Source organism: Canis aureus, chromosome 2, assembly GCF_053574225.1.
Source record: "Canis aureus isolate CA01 chromosome 2, VMU_Caureus_v.1.0, whole genome shotgun sequence".
Classification (NCBI taxonomy): Eukaryota; Metazoa; Chordata; class Mammalia; order Carnivora; family Canidae; genus Canis; species Canis aureus.
In genome coordinates this window covers 30,409,061-30,430,791 of record NC_135612.1, presented here as the reverse complement: position 1 = coordinate 30,430,791, position 21,731 = coordinate 30,409,061, and the positions used below count along the sequence as shown (strand labels likewise).

The 21,731-nt window shown below is 43.8% G+C and overlaps 1 protein-coding gene and 1 pseudogene across 2 annotated transcripts in view; both read left to right on the top strand.

The window, feature by feature from the left end:
* Nucleotides 1–21,731, top strand: part of IQGAP2 (IQ motif containing GTPase activating protein 2) — a 288,130-nt gene that overhangs the window by 114,086 nt on the left and 152,313 nt on the right. The window lies entirely within an intron of this gene.
* LOC144295178 (large ribosomal subunit protein mL42 pseudogene) lies at nucleotides 2,393–3,091 on the top strand (annotated as a pseudogene).

Genomic DNA, 21,731 nt, shown 5'->3' with positions numbered 1-21,731 from the left:
TGTTCTTCCAAGCCCTCATCCCTTGCTCCCTTGCAGCCCCTGGGAACCTAGTGGCCCATCTCCAGTTCTGCCTCATGAGGTCATGTTGCCTCTTCAGAGACAGCCTTAGAGGTCTAGACCTAAGATAAGCCCTGGACTAGCCCATTCTTGCTTGGACTACTCCTAGCCCACAGAAACATCTAGCACTCTTTGCTCTAACAGAGGATGAGCCCCAGTCCCAGTGTAGCTTCAGTGTTCCTTCACTCCCTAGTCATCAAGACAGCCAGCCACACTGCCTCTCATGCTCTGGATTCCCAGGGTTGAAGTCAGATACCAGCTCTCTGCTTCCTTAACTGTGGAGAACTTCGGCCCACAACTCCGCAGTTAGTCTCACTGAAAACCCTCTCATGAGGCAAGAAGGTGATACTCCCGCCCTTTATCTAGTTGAGAGAAGGAGCTATGTGGCTGTCTCACAGAAAATTTTTCCAAAGAAATTCTCCTTCTGGTCTTTCTCTGGAAGCTCGTTATGGGAGAGAGACTCAAGTCTGATTCTTCATTATCTCCCTTTGGCACACTTTCCAGTGCCAATATCTGGTATTGCTAGTTTCTTGTGTTACAGTAAAAACTTACAGTGTAGCATCCTCCCTACATGTGTAAGGTCCAATTTTTCTCTTTACTGGGGACAAACAGTACTGTTGGTTTGGAGGGGTTGTATGATAGAACACTGTCAAATTATTCACCAGTAGGGTCTCAGGTACATGCCACACGCTTGCCAACACTCTATAAAATTGATCTTTAAATTTTTTGCCAATCTACTCAAGAAAAACTTATCTCTCACTGTTTTTCTTTACTAGGCAGCTCTTTGTTTATTCGTCAGGCATTTTTAGTTTCCCTTTCTGTGAATTGCCTCTTAATATCCTTAGCTAAATTTTTTAAAAATGCCTTCTTTATTGATTTATAGTTCTTTGTATTGTCTGAATACTAATCCTTTGTTATGTGGCAAATAGTTTCTCTAAGGCTGGCCCTGTCTTTTAACTTTGGGAAATTGGACTACATCAAAGACCCCATAAATAATTCTCCGTTGGATAGTTTTTTTGGTTGTGTCTGGCTTAAGAGGACTTTCCTTCTCCAGGGTTAGACCTACTCCCCTATATTTTCTAATGTTTTCATAGTTAAAATTTTTATTTTTTTTTATTTATTTATTTTTTTTTGCTTTACAAGATATAGTTAAAATTTTTAATGTTTAGACCCTTAATTCACCTGGAATATTTTTATGAACAGAACTCTAATTGTTTTCACCACACAGAGAGCCAGTTCTCTCAACACTGCTGTGAAAAGCCAGCAGCATGTTCTCTGGCTGCTAGGATAAGAGTATTCAAAGAACTAGTTAAAGAGAATGGGGTGGGGGAGAATGGTACATCTTTGCTAAACATCCTAAAGGCCAAGATCAGGAGACCTCTCAGTCCAGAAGATACTACTCTTCTGGGAAAGCTCTTGTAGCAGTGGACTTTCAACATGCACAGTATACCACTGGGCTGGCATACTATCAGAGCATTAAAATAAAGGCAGACTAAAGTTGCAGGCAACTTGTCCATTTCTTTCTGAGCAAAAAAAGCCATTTTTAAACATTTTCCATATGAATATTTTCACCTCTAATAATTAAATTTCTTCAAATAATGTATATGAGATACTCTTTTAAAAAAAAAACTGAGCCCTTAATTCATTCCCAGTAATACTTTTTTTATATTAAGACTTTTTTTTTTAGAGCAATTTAAGGTTTACAGCAAATTGAGCAGAGGGCACAGAGATTTCTCATATGCTTCCTGCTTCTCGACAACTCCCACCAGTGTACTACATCTGTTAAAATTTGTGAATCTGCTTTGTGCCCCTGGACGCTGCCAAGTAAGCATCGTTCAAGTCTCCCCTCCCACCGCCGTCATGGCTAAGTCCGAGTCTCCCAAAGGACCTGAGCAGCTGCGGAAGCCCTTCATCGGAGGTTTGAGCTTTGAAACAACCGATGGAAGCCCGAGGAGCCATTCTGAGCAATGTGGTAGTGAGAGATCCAGACACCAAGCGCCCCAGAGGCTCTGGGTTCGCCACGTAGGCCACCGTGGAGGAGGCGGACGCAGCCATGAGTGCAGGGCCACACAAGGTGGATGGAAGAGTGGTGGAACCTAAGAGGGCTGTCTCGAGAAGATTCTCACAGACCTGGTGCTCACTTAGCTGTGCAAAAGATTTTGGTTGGCGGCATTAGAGAAGACACTGAAGAACATCATCTAAGAGATTATTTTGAACAGTATGGGAAAATTGAAGTGATTGAGATCATGACTGACCGAGGCAGTGGCAAGAAGAGAGGTTTTGCTTTTGTGACATTTGATGACCATGACTCTGTAGACAATATTGTCATTCAAAAATACCACACTGTGGGATTGAGGTAAAATGGCGGGCTCGTGGTGCCACTGACACAGGGATGAAAATAGTTACGCATGGAAGCAGAATTTAAAATCTGTCTCTTCAAATCATCTTTCACACCACCCAATAGCATCTTGATTCACCATGGTGTTGGCAGCAGTAAAATGGGCAATATCAAACAGAACTGTCTGGAAACATTTATTTTCAATTCAAAATGGAGCTTTATATTGTTTTTGTCATAAATCTACGTATTCTCCTCTACCAGATGACTATAATTGCAAAGTAGAGCTTGCTTTGACATCTGACGGCAGGACGATAGTATGCTACCACCCTTCTGTGGACATTCCATATGAGCATACAAAACCTATCCCTCGGCCAGATCCTGTGCATAATAATGAAGAAACACATGACCAAGTGCTGAAAACCAGACTAGAAGAAAAAAATGAACACTTTGAGCAAGGACTCATGATAGAACAACTTAGCAAAATGTTCTTTACCGTTGGTAAAGCACAGTTGGTATCCTCGTGGACAGTATCATAGACGTCGTAGGAAACTGGATCCTCCAAAAGACAGATGATACTGAGGTTTTCAGGAATCAAAAAGATGTTATCTTGTGTCTCATTTGCCATTTGAGAAACGCAATTGAGTATATTCACTAATATGTTATATAGCAAAATAATAATAAAATGTCTTTTCATAAAAAAACAAAACAAAAATACCACACTGTGAATGGCCACAGCTGTGTGGTAAGGAAAGCCCTATCGAAGCAAGAGATGGCTAGTGCTTCAGCCAGCCAGAGAGGCCGAAGTGGTTCTGGAAACTTTGGTGGTGGTCGTGGAGGTGGTTTTGGTGGGAATGACAACTTTGGTCGTGGAGGGAACTTCAGTGGTCGAGGTGGCTTCTGTGGCAGTCGAGGTGGTGGTGGACAGGGTGGCGGTGGGGATGGCTAGAACGGATTTGGTAATGGTGGAAGCAACTTTGGAGGTGGCGGAAGCTGTAACGATTTTGGCAATTACAACAATCAATCCTCAAATTTTGGACCCACGAAGGGAGGAGATTTTGGAGGCAGAAGCTCTGGCCCCTATGGTGGTGGAGGCCAATACTTTGCCAAACCATGAAACCAAGGTGGCTGTGGCGGTTCCAGCAGCAGCAGCCATGGCTGTGGCGGAAGGTTTTAATTACTGCCAGGAAACAAAGCTTAGCAGGAGAGGAGAGCCACAGAAGGGACAGGGAAGCTACAGGTTACAACAGATTTGTGAACTCAGCTGAGCAGGTGGTGGCAGGGCCTGGCTGCTACAAAGAAGACACGTCTTAGACAATACTTGTGTGTATGGGCAAAAAACTCAAGGACTGTATTTGTGACTAATTGTATAAAACAGGTTATTTTAGTTTCTGTTCTGTGGAGAGTGTAAAGCATTCCAGCAAAAGGTTTTAATGTAGTTTTTTTTTTTTTTTTGCACCCATGCTGTTTGCTAAATGATCATGACGCTGAATAAATGCGTCTTTTTAAAAATGTGCTGTGTAAAGTTAGTCTACTCTGAAGCCATCTTGGTAAACTACCCCAACAGTGTGAAGTTAGGATTCCTTCCGGGTGATGCCAGGTTCCATTCGAAATTTATTTGCAACCTGCCTGGGCACAGAAGCCATTGTCTCCACAAACCTTTGTGTGGTTGAACTGACAGTTAATGTGTTGTGACCTGGAGTTCACCGTTAAAAGGGTCACCCAAGTGAAGTCCTGGAGTTTATCTGGTTATTATGGTTGTTGGCACATCCTATGCAATATATCTAAATTGAATTATGGTATCAGATAAAATTATAGATGGGATTAAAGCTTGTGTATCATCCATCATCATGTGTAATCAATAAACAATTTAATATTCTCTTGAATGGAAAAAAAAAATTTGTGAATCTGCTTTGACATATCATAATCACCCAAAGTCCATAGCTGACATTATGGTTCACTCTGGGTGTTGTACATTCTGTGGGTTTGAACAAATATATAATGATGTTTTTATCATTATGAATACAGAGTAGTCATATCAGAGTACCACACAGAGTAGTTCCACTGTCTTAGAAATTCTCTGTGCTCCACCTATTCACGCCACTCCCTCACCTTACAGCCACCAATCTTTTTACTGTGGCCATAGTCTTGCCTTTTCCAGACTGTCATATAATTGGAATATAGCATGTAGCCTTTTCAGATTGGCTTCTCTCACTTCATAATAAATATTTAAGGTTCCTCTATATCTTTTTATGGCTTGAAAGCTCATGTCTTTTTAGCTCTGAATAATGTTCCATAATCTTAACGTACCACAATCTGTTTATCCCACCTACGGAAGGACATCTTGATATGCTTCCAAGTTTTGGCAATTGTGGATAAAGCTACTATAAATGTGTGTGTGTGTGGGGGGGTTATGTGGATATAAGTTTTCAACACCCTTGGGTACATAGCAAAGGAGCACAGTTGCTGGTGGTATAAGAGTAAGTTTAGTTTCTTAAGGAACTGACTATCTCCCAAAGGGGCTGTACTATTTTGCATTCCTACCAGCAAAGAATGAGAGTTCCTGTTGCTCCACATCCATGCTAGGATTTGGTATTGACAGTGTTCTAGATTTTGGCCATTCTAATGGATGCATAATGGTATCTCATTGTTTTCATTTGCTTTTCCCTGATGACGTATGATATGGAACATCTTTTCTTATGCTTATTGGCCATCTGTATATCTTCTTTGGTGAGGTCCCATTAGTACCTTCCAGTTTATTTTTCCAAAACCCATCCACTTTGGTTATGAACATTGTATCTAAGAGGTCAGGAATATGATAAAGGTGGTTGGTTAACCTGAGCTTAAAGATTGAAAACTGGCTTTTCCTGCATCTTCCCATTATTGCCCCAGGTTTCATAGGTGGATGGAGTCCCACTGTCCTCACCATTGGAAAAGTAGCCCAAAGCATAACATAAGTGAGAAACATATTTACTAAGAATTCTAAGCCTTTGTCAGACCCTTCTTGTGTTTCTTTGATGATATAAAAGCCAGTAATGATTGCTAATTTGAGTCTAGGATTTTCACCTTATTTTATCTGAATCCTTGCACATAGGTCAGAATATTTGTCCCTTGGGCAGAGGACAGCAAGTGCAAGAGCTATGAGGTGGGGACAGAGCAGGCACTTTCTAGAAACTGAAAGAAGGCCAGTGAGGCCAAGCATCAGGCAGGCCAAGCTCAGGGCCTTATAGCTACCTGAAGTCTTTAGTGGACCTGATGCTGCAGGCAGTGGACAAGTCATTGAAGCATTTTAAAAGTGAGATCAGGTTTGTACTACACAAGAACTTTGCCAATATGAAGGCAAATTGGTGTTGGGCAGGAGTAGATCCTGAAGAAACAGTTGAAAACTCTTTGCAGTGATCCAGGTGAAGTATACTTAATATTTTACCTTAACTTTGTTTGAAAATATAAAAATATTTGAAAATATAAAAATATTTAGGTGTAAGGCACCTGGGTGGCTCAGTTGGTTGAGAATCTGCCTTTGGCTCAGGTCATGATCCCAGGGTTCTAGGATTGAGCCCCACATTGGGCTCCCTGCTCAGTAGGGAGTCTGCTGTCTTTCCCTCTGCTGTTCTCCCTGCTTATGCATTCTTGTTCTCTCTCTCACTCTCTCTCTCTCTCTCAAATAAATAAATCTTTTAAAAGAAATAATGAGGTCTGTATTTTTAAAAGTAGAATAAAAACCCTGTAAGTTACAAGTATGGTATAGGGTAAAACTTTTTTTTTTAACCTCAATGCCATTTTTTTTTTAAATTTAAATTCAATTAATTAACATATGGTGTATTATTAGTTTCTGAGGTAGAGTTCAGTGATTCATCAGTTGTATCTAACACCCGGTGATCTTTCCATCAAGTGCCCTCCTTAATGCCCATCACCCAATTACCCCTTCCCCTCAACCTTCCCTCCAGCAACCCTCAATTTGTTTCCTAGAGTTAAGGGTCTCTTATGGTTTATCTCCCTCTCTGATTTTTGTCTTGTTTTATTTTTTCCTCCATTTCCCAATGATCCTTTGTTTTGTTTCTTAAATTCCACATATGAGTGAAATCACAGAATTGTCTTTCTCTGATTGACTTATTTCATTTAGCATAATACCCCTAGTTCCATCCATATCCTTGCAAATGATAAGATTTCATTTTTTAAAAGATTTTATTTATTTATTCATGAGAGAGAGAGAGAGAGGCAGAGACACAGGCAGAGGGAGAGGCACACTCCATGCAGGGAGCCCGATGTGGGACTCGATCCAGAACTCCAGGATCATGCTCTGGGCTGAAGGCAGCACTAAACCGCTGAGCCACCCAGGGATTCCCAAGATTTCATTTTTTGATGGCTGAGTAATATTCCATTATATATAAAAAACCACATCCTCTTGATCTGTTCATCTGTTGATGGACATCTGGGCTCTTTTTTCCCATAGTTTAGCTATTACGGGCATTGCTGCTATAAATACTGGGATGCAGTTGCCCCTTCAGATCACTATTCTAGTATCCTTTGGGTAAATACCCAGCAGTGCAATTGCTAGGTCATAGTGAACTGGAATAGGCAGGGGTGCTGTACAGAGGGGCCCAGGGAGGGGGCTGGTTGGTGGGCAGCAGTTCAGTGCACCTGAGGCTGGGGGTGCCCATGGCAGAGCCCTCCTGGTGGCTCAGGGGGTGAGCCCAGCTTCTCTGCCTCCTGTTCCACCGACTGGCTCCCGTATGCACTGTCCTCCTTCACCTCTGTGCTGGGCAGCTTGTCTCGGGCCTCAGGGCCCCTCAGCAGCCTCACTCCTTCCTCCAGGCCCATGTCAGACAGGGCGCCCAGCAGGCCTGCCAAGTCCACCAACCAGCTTGTAACTGCGCAGGAGGCTGCCGCTGGGTGAGGCAGTCTTCCGGTATGTGTCCACCAGACTGCGCAGCCCCAGCCGTTCTGCTAGCTCTGCCCAGCTGCCCTGGGCTCCTGGCCCATCTAGCAGATGCTCTAGATTCTGTAGGACTGCATCCTCAAGTGGCAGCTCTGGCCCTGGAGGGCTGGGTGGGGTCAGGGGAAGTGCCATGGTGTCCTGAGCAGCATTTATTTATTTATTTTTTTTATTTTATTATTCATGATAGTCACAGAGAGAGAGAGAGAGGGGCAGAGACACAGACAGAGAGAGAAGCAGGCTCCATGCATCGGAAGCCCGATGTGGGACTCGATCCCGGGTCTCCAGGATCGCGCCCTGGGCCAAAGGCAGGCGCCAAACCGCTGCGCCACCCAGGGATCCCCTGAGCAGCATTTAGCAGCAAGGTCTTCACCTTGGTGCTGCGAGTGAGGTCAAGAGGTGTATGGCCCCGGGAGTTGCCTCGGGCATCCCTCTCAGGTCCCTCAGAATCTGAGTCACTACCAGAGGTAGGGGGCGAAGGCAGTGGGCGCAGGGGCTCCTCATTCTCTGCATGGGTATCAGCACCAGCCTTTAGAAGGAGGTGGGTGAGAGTAGGGGATCCCAGTCCAGCTGCCAGGTGTAGGGGTGTGTTTCCCGCAAAGGTGCGGGCATTCACATTGGCACGGAGCTTGGTGACCAGATGCTCTCTTTTTAACTTCTTGAGGAACCTCCACAGTGTTTTCCAGAGTGGCTGTACAGTTTGCACTCCCACCAACAGTGTAAGAGGGTTCTCCCTTTTCCACATCCTCACCAACATTTGTCGTTTTCTGATGTGTTAATTTTAGCCATTCTGACCTGTGTGAGGTGGTATCTCATTGTGGTTTTGATTTGTATTTCCCTGATGCTGAGTGATAAGGAGCATTTTCTTATGTGCTTGTTGGCCATGTGTAGGTCTTCTTTGGTGAAATGACTGTTCGTGTCTTCTGCCCATTTCTTGACTGTATTACTTGTTTTTTGAGTGTTGAGTTTAATCAGTTCTTTATAGATCTTTGATACTAGCCCTTTATCTGATGTGTCATTTGCAAATATCTTCTTCCATTCTATAGGTTGTCTTTTGGTTTTGTTGACTGTTTCCTTTGCTGTGCAGAAGCTTTTTATCTTGGTGAAGTCTCAGTAGTTCATTTTTGTTTTTGTCCCTTCATTTGAAGATATATCTAATAGGAAGTTGCTGCGGCCGGGGTCATAGAGGTTGCTGCCTATGTTCTCTCAGATTTTGATGGATCCCTGTCTCACATCTAGGGCTTTCATCCATTGAAGTCAATGCCATTTTTAAAAATCACATTTCTGCAGGACTAGTTACAAAACTTGCAGAGGCTACTGCAGAATGAAGAAATGAGACCCCCTTGTTCAAAAGTTAAGAATTTCGAAGTGGCTATGATAGAGCATTAAACCAAATGCAGGGCCATAGAACTGCCCTGTAGTTGCCCCTGAGTCCCTGTAATAGAGTGACTTGAGTCAGTCCCTGAGAAACTTCTCTGCCCATTCCAGTGAAGACTGGTGACTCCCTTGCTATAAGCAGAGAGGAAAAGACTGAAGCAAAGCTTGTATAGCTCAAAGCCCTTCTTAAGCTTACTAGTGATGATTGATAACCTGTAGAGAGGATTTGAAATTCAAATTGAAAATAAGGATTATGACTGAGCTAGCTGAATGAGAATGATGGTAGAAATTACGAATCTTTGTTATTTCTTGTTTTAATGACTGTGACTGATGAAACATAAGAAAGGGAGGTACTATCTGAATATGTTCCTTAGAACTATTCCTTACCTGGCAGCCCCGGTGGTGCAGCGGTTTAGTGCCGCCTACAGCCCGGGGTGTGATCCTGGAGACCCAGGATTGAGTCCCACGTCGGGCTCCTTGCACGGAGCCTGCTTCTCCCTCTGCCTGTGTCTCTGCCTCTCTCTCTCTCTCTGAATAAATAAGTAAATAAATCTTAAAAAAAAAACAAAAACAAAAACTATTCCTTACCAACATGTACCATTTAACTGGCTTTCTGAGAGCATAATCTTGCATAGTTTGGGAAACATTGGTTTGGACAAAAAAAATTCCTATCCAAAAATAAAATTTTTTTTTTCTTTAAAGAACTAATGAGATACAGGGGGGTACCTGGGTGGCTCAGTTGGTGAAGCGCCTGCTTTCGGCTCAGGTTATAATTCCCAGCGTCCTGGGATGGAACCCTGCATCAGGCTCCCTGCTCATTGAGGAGTCTGCTTCTCCCTCTCCCTCTGCCTCCTCCCCCCTGCTCATGCTTTGTCTCCATCTCTGTTTCTCTCAAATAAATAAATAAAATCTTTAAAAAAAAAAAGAATTGGTGAGACGTAGCTTTTCATCTCAATTTGAAGTGTTAGGACCTGCTCCTTTTGTTTGGTGCCTTTAAAAATGGTTTGAAGAACTCACTGGCCTTTTCATGGGAAGTATCAAAAATTTTCAGTTCTTTAATTCCTATTAAAGGAATTAAATTTTCAATCTAAAATTGAAAGTATAATATATACATATTTTTTTACCTACTAATATCACAGAGGGAGGGATAGTGGCTTTGGGATTTCTCGTTTTGGGATGCTGTCTTTTTTATTGGTAAAAAGTTGTCTTGGTGAGTTCTGTACCAGTGATATCTTGAAGGCAAAATGTGAGAACACCTTTTAAAGCACGGCTTACATTTCTAGGGAAAAGACCTTGTGCTTACTAAACCAAGTCCCTTTCAGCAATTTTCACTGACTCAGAACCCTGATATTTGCATAGTGATTCAACCAGCAAGGATACTGGCTGCTGAGATAATTTGGTTAAGATAAGCCCTCTGGTTCAGTGCTTTTAAAAGGTTACTAAATGCCTTTCCTGAGTAGTGTGCTCTACAGTAGTTTCCAGGAACTTCTGATTATCTAAAATGCTACCTACAGAACTGGGTAGTCATAGTGGTATTAAAGATTCTTTGAGAGAGACCCACAAGGCCAGTTTTGGACAGTTGACATTAAACACTGCAAAATTCCACAGTACAGACAGCTTGGCAAGTTTGATTCTGGTGCATTCTGTTCAGAACTGGTTTCTTGTTTTTTGTGTTTTTTTTCTCAATAGTAGTTTTGTCTTTCTGTGAAAGGTCAGACTGCACTTGTCCAGTACTGGTGGCGTTCCTTTGTGAGACGAGGGAAGGGGGTGGACATATTGACTTAGTGTCATTATGTATAATAAGCTATCACAACAGCAGGCTTTATAGACTTGAACATGTAATAAAGTCATCTGCATTTTAAAACTGCTGGTGAGCAGCTGCCAATTCTAAAATCACTTGGGACATTTGGAGGTCTCCGTTGAGCTCATTTTTTAGCCCTCTCTGCTCTTTGGTATAGTGGGGCAGAGCCAGCATGGATTTGCTCTAGAGTCAAGCTTAGTCAGAGTCCTGGCCTTATCTTTTGGACTGTCGAGATAGCATTCAGATTAGGTGGCTTCTGTAATGTAGGGTTACCACTGTGACGTGGCACAGCTCTTAAGTGAAGTGGCTGGCGTATGGCCTTCAATGTAGTGGGGATGGCATACCCATTGATTCCCCGGTACCCTACTAGGATGGGGGGTGAGGTGTGAGTGCAGACCTGTGTGAGTCTGGTCGTGTGTCCTTTCTCTTCCCAGGAAGTTGAGGCTTGGCAGAGGCCTTTAGCTGAAGCCTCTTCCTTAGAGAGTGACCAGGGGTGGCCCGTGGTAAACTTTGGCCTGCCTCGAGTTACAGTACAATCCTATTGTACTGTTTTTCAGCTGCACACAATTTAGGAAGACTTTTTTTTCCTAGATTTTATTTATTTATTCATGAGAGACACAGAATAAATAAATAAAACCTCTCCACAGAGAGAGGGAGAGACACAGGCAGAAGGAGAAGCAGGCTCCCTGCAGGGAGCTCGACGTGGGACTCGATCCCAGGACCCTGGGGTCATGACCTGAGCTGAAGGCAGGCGCTCAACCACTGAGCCATCCAGGAGTCCTGGAAGAGTTTATAATTTATGTGAACTTATATCTACTTTCAATATGGCTGCTTTCTTGAGGAGCTTTTCTTGAATTTGTTCAGGCTAGCAGCATGAAATAACTTTCTTTCTAGGCATTGCTTACAGTTGTGCTCTGGCAAATCCCAGTTTCCAGTCCTTGGATGATATATATTGACCATATTCTATAATTCCTTCATCTTTCTAAAACTCCCTAATCTCATATCCAGTTCAAGCTGTGTACCTCTCCTCTCTCCTGAGCTCTAGTTCCTCCCCGTGTGACAGGAAACAGAGCAAGGGTCCAGCAGTTATTTAACTCAGCAAGTCACAGTTGGTGGTGAGAAAGTACTTCCATCTGGTTCATTCTGAGGTTAGGGGTCTCTGCACAAATGCTGTGTATGGTTCTCCTGGGGCTGTGTGCAGCTTCCCCTCAGCCTCTTCTGCACGGGACGTGTTCAGGAGGTTCTGTGTCTCGCTTTGGTATTGCTGGGTATTCATGTCCCATCCATGCTCCCATCTCCTCCTCAGAGCCCAGTGTCCTGTTGCCTGGCTCAGCAGCTGCCTGGCGACCTTAGGGCTCCTGCCCCACTAACTTGAACACTCCTTAAAAAAGACCTCTGTTAACTACAGAGTTCCCCTCCCACGCTGCCCAGGGGTTATAATAACCTGGAATGGAGTGGAGCATTCCACCTTCTTTCCTGATAGTGGTACACCTAGATGCCTCTAAGCTCTGCTTCCAGGGAGCTCCTCCAGTGGGCTTCCCACCTTCCACATCTCTAGCTCAAAAATGGAGGCCAGTCTCTGTTTTGATGGGTGTATCCCCCCAGTCCAGGTAATGGATGCCAAATTCTCCCAACTCTCTAACATGGCCCTCTCTGCCTTACTGCCAGCCCAGAGTGGGCCTGTGAGTTCCACAGCTCAGCAAGCAGCAGACAAGGAAGAGGATGCCTTTCTCCTCTACTTGCAGGTACCCCTCCTAGAGGTCCTAGAGGTTGTCTTAGAACCCCTCACAATGCTCCCAACTTGTTGGAGAAGCAGGTGGTAACTTGCACTAGAAACTTGCCCTCCACACAAAGCCAGCATCAACCATTCTCCCTTTTCTTGAAGCTAGGTGGACGGAGGGGATGTGGTCAGCTAGTAGGACTGGTCCTGTGACCTCTGGGTAAGCAATATGGGGCACTGTCTATCCCTACTTGTCTATGGCCTTTTTTTTTTTTTTAAGATTTTATTTATTTATTTATTCATGAGAGACAGAAAGAGAGAGAGAGAGAGGCAGAGACACAGGCAGAGGGCGAAGCAGGCTCCATGCAGGGAGCCTGACGTGGGACTCCATCCCTGGTCTCCAGGATCACGCCCCAGGTCAAAGGTGGCGCTAAACTGCTGAGCCACCCGGGCTGCCCTGTCTATGGCCTTCTAAGTAGGGTAGCTTCATTGTCCTCAGCCCTGGGCCTTGGCTATAAATCTAAGAATAAGAATAAGTCCCATTCAATTATTTCTTCTTCATATTAGTAACATTCCCTTTCTTGAAATACCTACCATCTAGTGCAAGGGATGTTTTTTCAATGCATCCTTTGTTGCAGAACCAGGTTAATACTTAGTGGTCCTGGTATAGGATGTGAGTTGTAGGCTTAAAAATAAATCTAACTTTAGGAAGGTACCACAAGAGTCTCCATGGACTTTGCTATGGTATGAATGTTTGTGTCCTTCCAAAATTGTTATAGTCAAATCCTAACGCCCAATGTGATAGTATTAGGAGATGGATTTGGGAGACAATTAGTTCATGAGAGTGGAGGCCCCATGAATGGGATTGGTGTTCTTATAAGATAGATCCCACAGAGCTCCCCAGTCCTTTTTGCCATGTGAGGACACATGAGTAGGTGCCAGCCATGAACCACGAAGAGAGCCCTTACCAGACCATGCTGGCACCCTCATTTTGGACTTTGCAGCTTCCAGAACTGAGACATCATCTTAAAAAAAAAAACTTATTTATTTGAGAGAAAGAGAGAGCACACAAGCATGAATAGAAGGGGGGCGGGAAGAGAGAGAGGATGAGAGAATTCCAAGCAAACTCCCCACTGGTGAGTCTGATGGCAGGATTTGATCTCACAACCCTGAGATCTTGATCTGAGTCAAAACCAAGAGTTGGACACTTCACCAAGTGAGCCATCCAGGCGCCCCCCAAAATTATTAATAGCCGTAGGGATGAGAAGTTCAAGCTTCTCCGAGATTTCTTCAATTCCCATCTACTAACTCCTTGCTGATAACTTGGAAATGTATGTTCTGCTGGAGAGATTGTTTGAATCACTGCTGCTGCTTCACATTCACCTAACAAAGGAAAAATCACAAGAAACTGACAATCACCTTAAATAATAGACTTGACAATTAGGTGTGAGTAAGGTACTTTATTGTTCATTTATTCAGCACACACAAGAGAGAAAAGGGAAGCCCTTGGAGGTATGTGAGTGAAATGGTGATCCCTGTCTGGGGAAAATTAATCTGGCAGCCACTTGTAAACTGGATCATCTGGGGACAGTTTGCTGAAGATAGGGTGCCCTAGTCAAAGGTAAAAGGCCAGGCCAGAGATCAAAGGGCCTGAATAGGGCAGGTGACAATGTAGCAGAGGGGACAGGAGAGATGAAGGGAGAGAGAAGCACAGGGTTGGTAGAAGCCAAGAACCAGCTGGAATGAGAACAGAAAGGGACATTGCAGTTTGAACATGGGGTCAATGAGAATAGAGGTTATCATGAACAGAAGTAGAGAATTAGAAAGGAAGATCAATTTGAACGTAGGGCAAGTCAGGGCTACCATTAGACTAAAGTGTCTTTGTGAGAAGGAAAAGGCACCCCTTCCTCCAGAATACAGGCTGGTCCCCGGGGCCAGGCTCCTGTACACAGAGTCCACCTGTACAGCCATACACAGTGGCCCTGTGGAAACGTCCTGTAGAGCAGCGAGATTCCTGTGGTCACCATACGTCCTCAGGGCCATTCCAGGCTGTAAGATGTAAGGGGTGGTGTTTGTGTACGTGTGCTGGGGGGCTTGGGGGGTGGAATCCTTGGGGGTCCATTTGGTTGCTGAGAAAATCCAATAGGTAAGAAAGACTCCTCCTCTTGACTACCTTCCCTACATATATCCCTGTTCTTTTTTTTTTTTAATTATGGTAAAATTTATGTAACAAAAAATTGGCCATTTTAACCATTTTTAAATGTACAATTCAGTGACACCAAATACATTTATAATGTTGTATAACTATCACCACTATCTCCTGACCTACTTCCTCTTGCAAAACTGAAACACACTCCTCATTAAATCCTAACTCACCATTCCTACTCCCCCCAGCTCCCAGTAACCACTACTCTCCTGTCTCGATGAATTTGACTATCCTAGGTACTTCTTATAAGTGGAATCATACAGTATATGTCCTTTTATGCCGGGCTTATTTCACTTAACATAATGTCTTCAAAGTTCATCTCTGTTGTTGTACGTATTGGGATTTTATTAAGGGTGAATAATCCATTGTATGGATTTACCACGTTTTGTAGATTCATCTGTTGATGGACACTTTGATTGTTCCTACCTTTTGGCTGTTATGAATAATGCTGCTGTGAACATTGGTATACTAGTATCTGCTTGAGTCCTTGTTTTCAGTTCTTCTGGGTATATACCCAAATGTGAAATTGTTGGATCATACATAATTCTGCTTGCTTTTTGGAGGAACCGCCAAATTGCTTACCACAGTGGCTACACTATTTTACATTCCCGATAATACATGAGGGCTTCAATTTATCTACATCTTGAGTAACATTTGGTATTTTCTATGTGTTTTTTAAAATAGCCATCCTAATAGGTGATCGATCATTGAGGTGATACATCATTGTGGCTTTGATTTGCATTTCCTCACTGTTCCTATTTTACTTTTATGCTTCTAATGTATTTTTATCATCAGTATATTGATTGTGTGAATATAGTGTCTTGCCCCTTTTTTAAAACTATACTTTTCAGATATCTGCTAAGAAAGAACATCTGTGAACCCTGTAAATTTATGGCCAACCTTCACGCATCTGAAAACATACTCGTGGGGCATGTTTTCACTTCTCTTTGTAACGTTATAAAAGTTTAAGATGTGTTTTGTTCGACATGCAGAGTGTTTAACTATTTTTAAATTAGTTCTGAACATTTAAAAATCAGAAAAGCTTGTAAAAACTTGGATTTTCCACTTACAAGGAAATCTTGAAGGTAGAGCCCCAGTGGTTCACCTTCTCATGAGACAGCAGGACTGAGTAGCACATAGCCCTCTCCTGGGCAGCTCTGCCCCTTGCCAGTAACTTCCTCCCCGCTGCAGGCATCTGTTTGCAAGCCCTGCTAGAATGGACTTTCTGAAGCTAAAGTTAGTCTCAATTTATTCCTGTTGATATTAATAATTTAGATGATTAGAAATGACTAATATTTACGCTCTACCTAGCTACTGAATACCTCTGCCGACACTTTCCAGTAAATTCTGAAATCTAGTATCTATCGTTGCTTGCCGTAAACCCTGTGGCACAGGTCTTGCCAACAGATTGGTCACAACTGGTTAAAAGTTGCTTCAAATCTGAGTGTTTCTTCTTAGCTGGAATAATTTGAATCATGTTTCTTTATATGCATAAGGCTTCTAGCTCCATCATGGACTGGTGTGGTGGCTTCTCAGTGTGTTTCCACCTCATTTTCAGTCCCAGCTTGTTCTTGTCTCTCAGTAGTGAGCATACCGAGAGGACTGCTGTTCGCATCTGCTGGGTATCTGTGTTGGGGGGCGTGTGCCCGTCCTCCTAACGCCCTGTGCATATGCTAGGATTATGGCTGCACACGTGAGCGGAACTGATGCGTGTGGTCTGCAGACGCAGGTAGCAACGTCTGTAGGGATTTTGATGGTGAAGACGGTTCGGGTCAGCGTCAGATCCTGTATCCTCCAGGTAATCAGAGCTGGAAGGCGCTGGGTGGGGCCGCCTTGCCGCCGGGAAGTGCAGGCCCGGAGCAGGCCCCGGCAGCTGCCTCCCCTCGAGCAGGACCTGTTACTGCCTGAGCCGGCCGCTGGCCCCAGCCGCGTTTCCTGAAACCTGAGCACACCAGGGTGTGATGGTGTCCCCTCAGGCCGGGCGCGACCCCGGGGCTTGGCGGCTGGGGCTCCCCGGAGGCCCGGGCCTTCCCCCACGGCCGTGCCCGAGGGCACTGCTCTGTGGCCTCCGGGAGCCCGGTGTGGCCCAGCGTGGCCAGTGCTTGTCCTTCCTGCCCCAGCTGGGTCTCTGTCACCTCGGCCTGCGCTCAGCGTGGTCCTAACCAGGCATCGCATCTGTAGTTTGAACTTCATTTTCTCATTACCTAGGAGGTTCATTTCTGGCTTCTTGCCGGTCCCACCTAAAAATTCCACTTATCTGTCACTTTTTCCCCCAGGGTGGGTGGGACAAGATTCCTTTTTATTCGTGTGGTGGACGTGCATTCCCCTCCTCTTTTAAGGATTTGCCACAGAAAAAAAAAGTCTTCTCCATTTCTGATGGCCATTTTAATACAGAACAATGATGAACTTGTTAGACACGTGGAATAGTACTTAATGATCTGTCTGGAAATTCTTGCGTATCTCCAAGGCTTTCTGAGGGAGAATTCACTGTGGATAGGATTTAAGGTCCTCGTTTCTCCAACATGCCGTCGGCCTGATGACCCTGTCTCCTCACTCTTGATGGCCACGCCACCCCAGGTAGCTGCTATTTTGACAAGAGCTAACACATGGTTTAAAAAAAAAAAAAAAATCTAAGAAAAAGACTCAAGTTAGGGCACCGAGGTGGCTCAGTTGGTTAAGCGACTGACTGTTGATTTCTGCTCAGGTCATGATCTTGGCATCATGAGATCAAACCCCACTTTGGGCTCTGCTCACTGGGAAGTCTGCTTTAGATTCTCTCCCTCCCTCTTCCTCTGCCCTCCCCCTGCTCACACACTCTCTCCCTTTTTCTCTCTTTCAAATAAATAAATAAAATCTTAAGAAAAGGACCCAAGTTGAAAACTTTTTAACATGGTTTCATTAAGATACAAGGATTCTGAAGCCCCCTGGGGCTCCTGCCACCAAATCACAGGAGCATCTATACTCTCAGTGCCAGGACCTACAGACCCTAGGGTGGGGACATTAAACAGAGAATGCAGTCCCCAGCTGCCTTTGGTCCTGGGAAGATAATCTAGGTGGCTCTAATTAATAATTAACCTACATATAAAATCAAAGATGTAAGCCAAGTAGAACAGCAAATGCTGCCACCTGGTGAGCTGATTCTGGTTGAGCAGGGTGAAAAGGACCTAGGAGGAACAGGATCTAGCCAAGGGAGACCAAGGCAGGAGCTTAGAGAGAACTGGGTTGGAAGTCTTACTGAGTCTGGTATAATTGGAACATTTTGCTTCTCATCCCTATTTTGTAATATGTATACAGGGTGGGTGGTTGTTTAGTGCTTTGAAATGTTTATTTGGCCATATATACACACGGTACAAAATTTAAGAGGTCCAAAAGAAAGTACACGGTAGAAATGGAGTCTTCCTTTTTCCAGTTCCTCTCCCAGAGGTAGCTACTCTTGATAGTTTCTTTTGTGGCTTACAAGTGTAATTTCTGAATAGAAACATATAGTCGTAATACTACATATATAAATATGTATATTTACAGATTATTATAAATATATAAATACTTCATACACTCACGTCTTATTCTATAATTGTTATGTAATTGTGTGACACAACTGTGTACACAATTGGAAATATGATTAAATATTTTTCAGTAATGATGATTCTTGTAGTCTTTGTTTCAAATTGGGTGCCTGGGTGGCTCAGTCAGTTGAGCATCTGTGTTCCACTCAGGTCATGATTCCAGCGTCCTGGAATGGGCTCCTATGTAGGAGTCTGCTTCTCCCCCTCCCCCCATTCTTTTTCTTTCTTGCTTTAGCTCTCCCAAATAAATAAATAAAATCTTTTTAAAAAAATATTTTCTTAAACAGAAGGAAAATTAGAATCTGTTCTCCCAAATAAATAAACAAAATCTTCTTTAAAAAATATTTTCTTGGGATCCCTGGGTGGTGCAGCGGTTTGACGCCTGCCTTTGGCCCAGGGCGCGATCCTGGAGACCTGGGATCGAGTCCCACGTCGGGCTCCCGGTGCATGGAGCCTGCTTCTCCCTCTACCTGTGTCTCTGCCTCTCTCTCTCTCTCTCTCTGTGTGTGTGACTATCATAAATAAATAAAAATTTTAAAAATATATTTTCTTAAACAGAAGGAAAGTTAGAATCTGGGACTGAACAGAATGGCCGTTATATAAAGCAATTGCTATTGACGACCACGGAACATGTCTTAGAGAGGAAATGACAGGTGCAAAGGTTGCACCAGTCACACTCTCCAGGGTATGGTACATAGTCTCACAGGTCACACAATAGTGGCCACAGCTTTGTGCTGGGCTCTCTTTAAGTTCTTTGTAGCCCTGGTTTCCTCCTTCCCAGAGGCTACTATTGGGGTATGTGTCAAATGTATCATTTAGGTCTGTGTGCATTCTGTATCTCCTTTGTGTGTAAGTACAGTTGACCCTTGCACAGCACAGATTTGAACTTAAAAATACAATTGACCCTTGAACAATGTCAGGGTTGTGTGATAAATACAAGACTGTAAATATATTTTCCTTATGATTTTCTTGACATTGTTTATTATAAAAATATGATAAATAATATATATATAACATACAGAATATGTGTTAATAGAGTGTTTGTTGTCAGTAAGGCTTCCAGTCAACATTAGGCACTTAACAGCAGTTAGCTTTTGGGGGAAGTAAAGACCTATATGCAGATTTTCAACTATGGTATTGGGGTCAGTACCCCTAATCCCCACGTGGATCCAGGGTCAACTGTATTTTTAATTTAGGCAAAGGTAAGGCTATCTTAGTTTCAGCTTTAGTTATTTTTAGTTTGAGGGCTGGAGGGGTTGTTTTGTTTTTGTTTTGGGGTTTTGTTCTTGTTATTGTTTTTCATACTAGGCTCTGAAAAGCTCCATTCTTACTGCTAGGTATACATCTAGTTTGTTGCTCCCTATCCTTATGTGGCAAAACTGAGATTTTGAATATAGTTGAAGCAATTATGGTGACTTTTACCCCAGTTTTTCTTTTCTTTGATCTTAGTCTTTGTTTATCATAAACTCTTTAGAAGACCAGTGTCTGGGGGCCCAGGCCATGGTCCCAGGGGCCTGGGATGAGCCCCTCCCTCTCCCCCTGCCCCTGCTTGTGTGCACTCTGTCTGTCTCCCTCTCAAATGAATAAAAAGAAACTAAAAAAAAAAATAAATAAACAGTTTAAAAGAAACTTAAGCAACCCTAAAATCCCACCAACCTAGTGTAGCAGCTTTTCCGACTCTTTCATAGGTGGATATACTGGCAGGATTCTAGCAGCAACGACCAAAGAACGTGAATTGTATCATTGTTTTTTCACTTCACTACATCTAAGTCATCGTCATAAGTTTTCATGGCTACATAATTTAATTTATAGCTATGACAGCACGATCTCTTCTGTGAAACAACTTCTAGGTTGTTTATGTTTTACTATCCCTGTGACTAACATCTTCGTGCATACAGTTGGTCTTCTGTTATTGCTGTTGTCTTCTATTATTTTGCCAGACAAGATGGGCAACGGGGGATTATGGAGTCGAAGAGAAAAGGCATTCCATGGTTTAAGATGTGCGTTGCACATTCTGCCTCTCACTGTATTTCCAGAAATGGATGCAAGTGTCTGTCTTCCATTTAAAGCAGACTTCTTTTATTTTCGGAGTGTTATACTTAGAGCTGTTGTCATGGAAATTGATTTATCAGTGTTGTGATGGTCAGTGGAGAAATGAGGAACTGCTGGTTCTCCGAGTTGTGGAGAGTGCCATCTGCTACCTGCATGTGTGTCCTGTCCCTCCCGCCAGTCCTTCTGCATGCACAGCACCCTGTTAATCGTGAGCCCTTTGGCTCTGCACCATCTGGGTCACCAGTAGCCGATTGGTGCGCAGCCCTGCTTCCATCTGGCCTGGGGAGCACGTGAGCTGGGGACTGGAACCCTGGGCGTGCAGGTGGAGAAGAGGGGTGCTTGGGGTGCTCCCTCTACTGTCTGCTCCTCCTCTGTCCCAACTGAAGGGCTATGAAGAAGTGGCTGGCTGCTTATAAAGATGATATTGGTGAAGAGGAGGTGGGGTGGGAGTGGAGCGCGGGAGGTGTGTGCAAGAACATTTGTTGGATTTATTCATTCTCCTCTCAGTGACAGTGATTGATGGCATCTGGCGAGTCGCTGTTTGTCACTTCCCTGGTACAGCTGGTAGTGGGGGGTGGGGGAAGTCGGTCACGCCTGGACAAAGGACCTAGCTGGTGAGGGAGAGGGGCTCTGGGCATGATACATGATACATCATGATACTGATACATGATGAGCGGGCAGTTCAACTTTTCAGTAGTGTCTTCTCCTGCCGCTCAGTGCTATCTGCTGAGAACTACTTTTTCTTGGATCTGGAAGACACTAGAAGAACTAGTCCTTGTATCTCTGTTTGATTTCCCATCTCTGGGAGAGAACCTGGGAGAGGGTTAACTTGGAACACAAGATACCTGTTGCTTAAGGGAAGGAAGAGAAGAAAGGAAATCCACACTGGGTGCAGTTTGGGCTAGTTATGCTTCTTAGGTTTTAAAATTTGGCCTGGCTTTAGCTGTGCCATTCTCTTGGTGTTCTAGAATGTCTATTTAACAATTCGATATTGAATATTAGGATAGAAAGTGGGCACCTGGGTGGCTCAGTGGTTGAGCATCTGCCTTTGGCCCAGGGCATGATCCTGGGATCGAGTCCCACGTCGGGCTCCCTGCAAGGAGCCTGCTTCTCCCTCTGCCTATGTCTTCGCCTTTCTCTGTGTCTCTCATGAATAAATAATTTTTTTTTAAATCTTAAGAAAAAAGTAAGAGAGAGTCGTAAAAGGAGTTGAGGGTAGAAAGGAGTTGTGGCATATTGGCTAAGTTCACAATGGGCTTATTAACCTTGCTGCTTTCATTTTCCTGTGACATTGAGGCAAAAAAATGTTTAAAAGTGCAAGAACAGTGATTATTTTGTGGTTAGGTCATGTGCACAGTGCAGACAAAACCAGGAAGGAGAATCTGCTTTATCAAGCCTTTAGTTGTTACTGAGGCCAAAATTTATGCGGAAGCCTCAGATGAGCGTTGATTTGCCAGGAAACTGCTCCTGCCTAGTTAGTACTTTAAGTTCTTTTTCTCTGAGCCCCAGCTCATGGTTGCCTTGCCAAATGGAAGGTGTTTCGCACTGCAAATGAACATTACAGCCTCATCTCACCTCATCTCACTAGCAAATTCAGAGAAGCCAGCAAGACAGAGTCCAACATCTTAGTTCAGTTTTCCATGGCACTTTGATTTGCTGGTCTTCCCACAAGGTGTCCATGCTC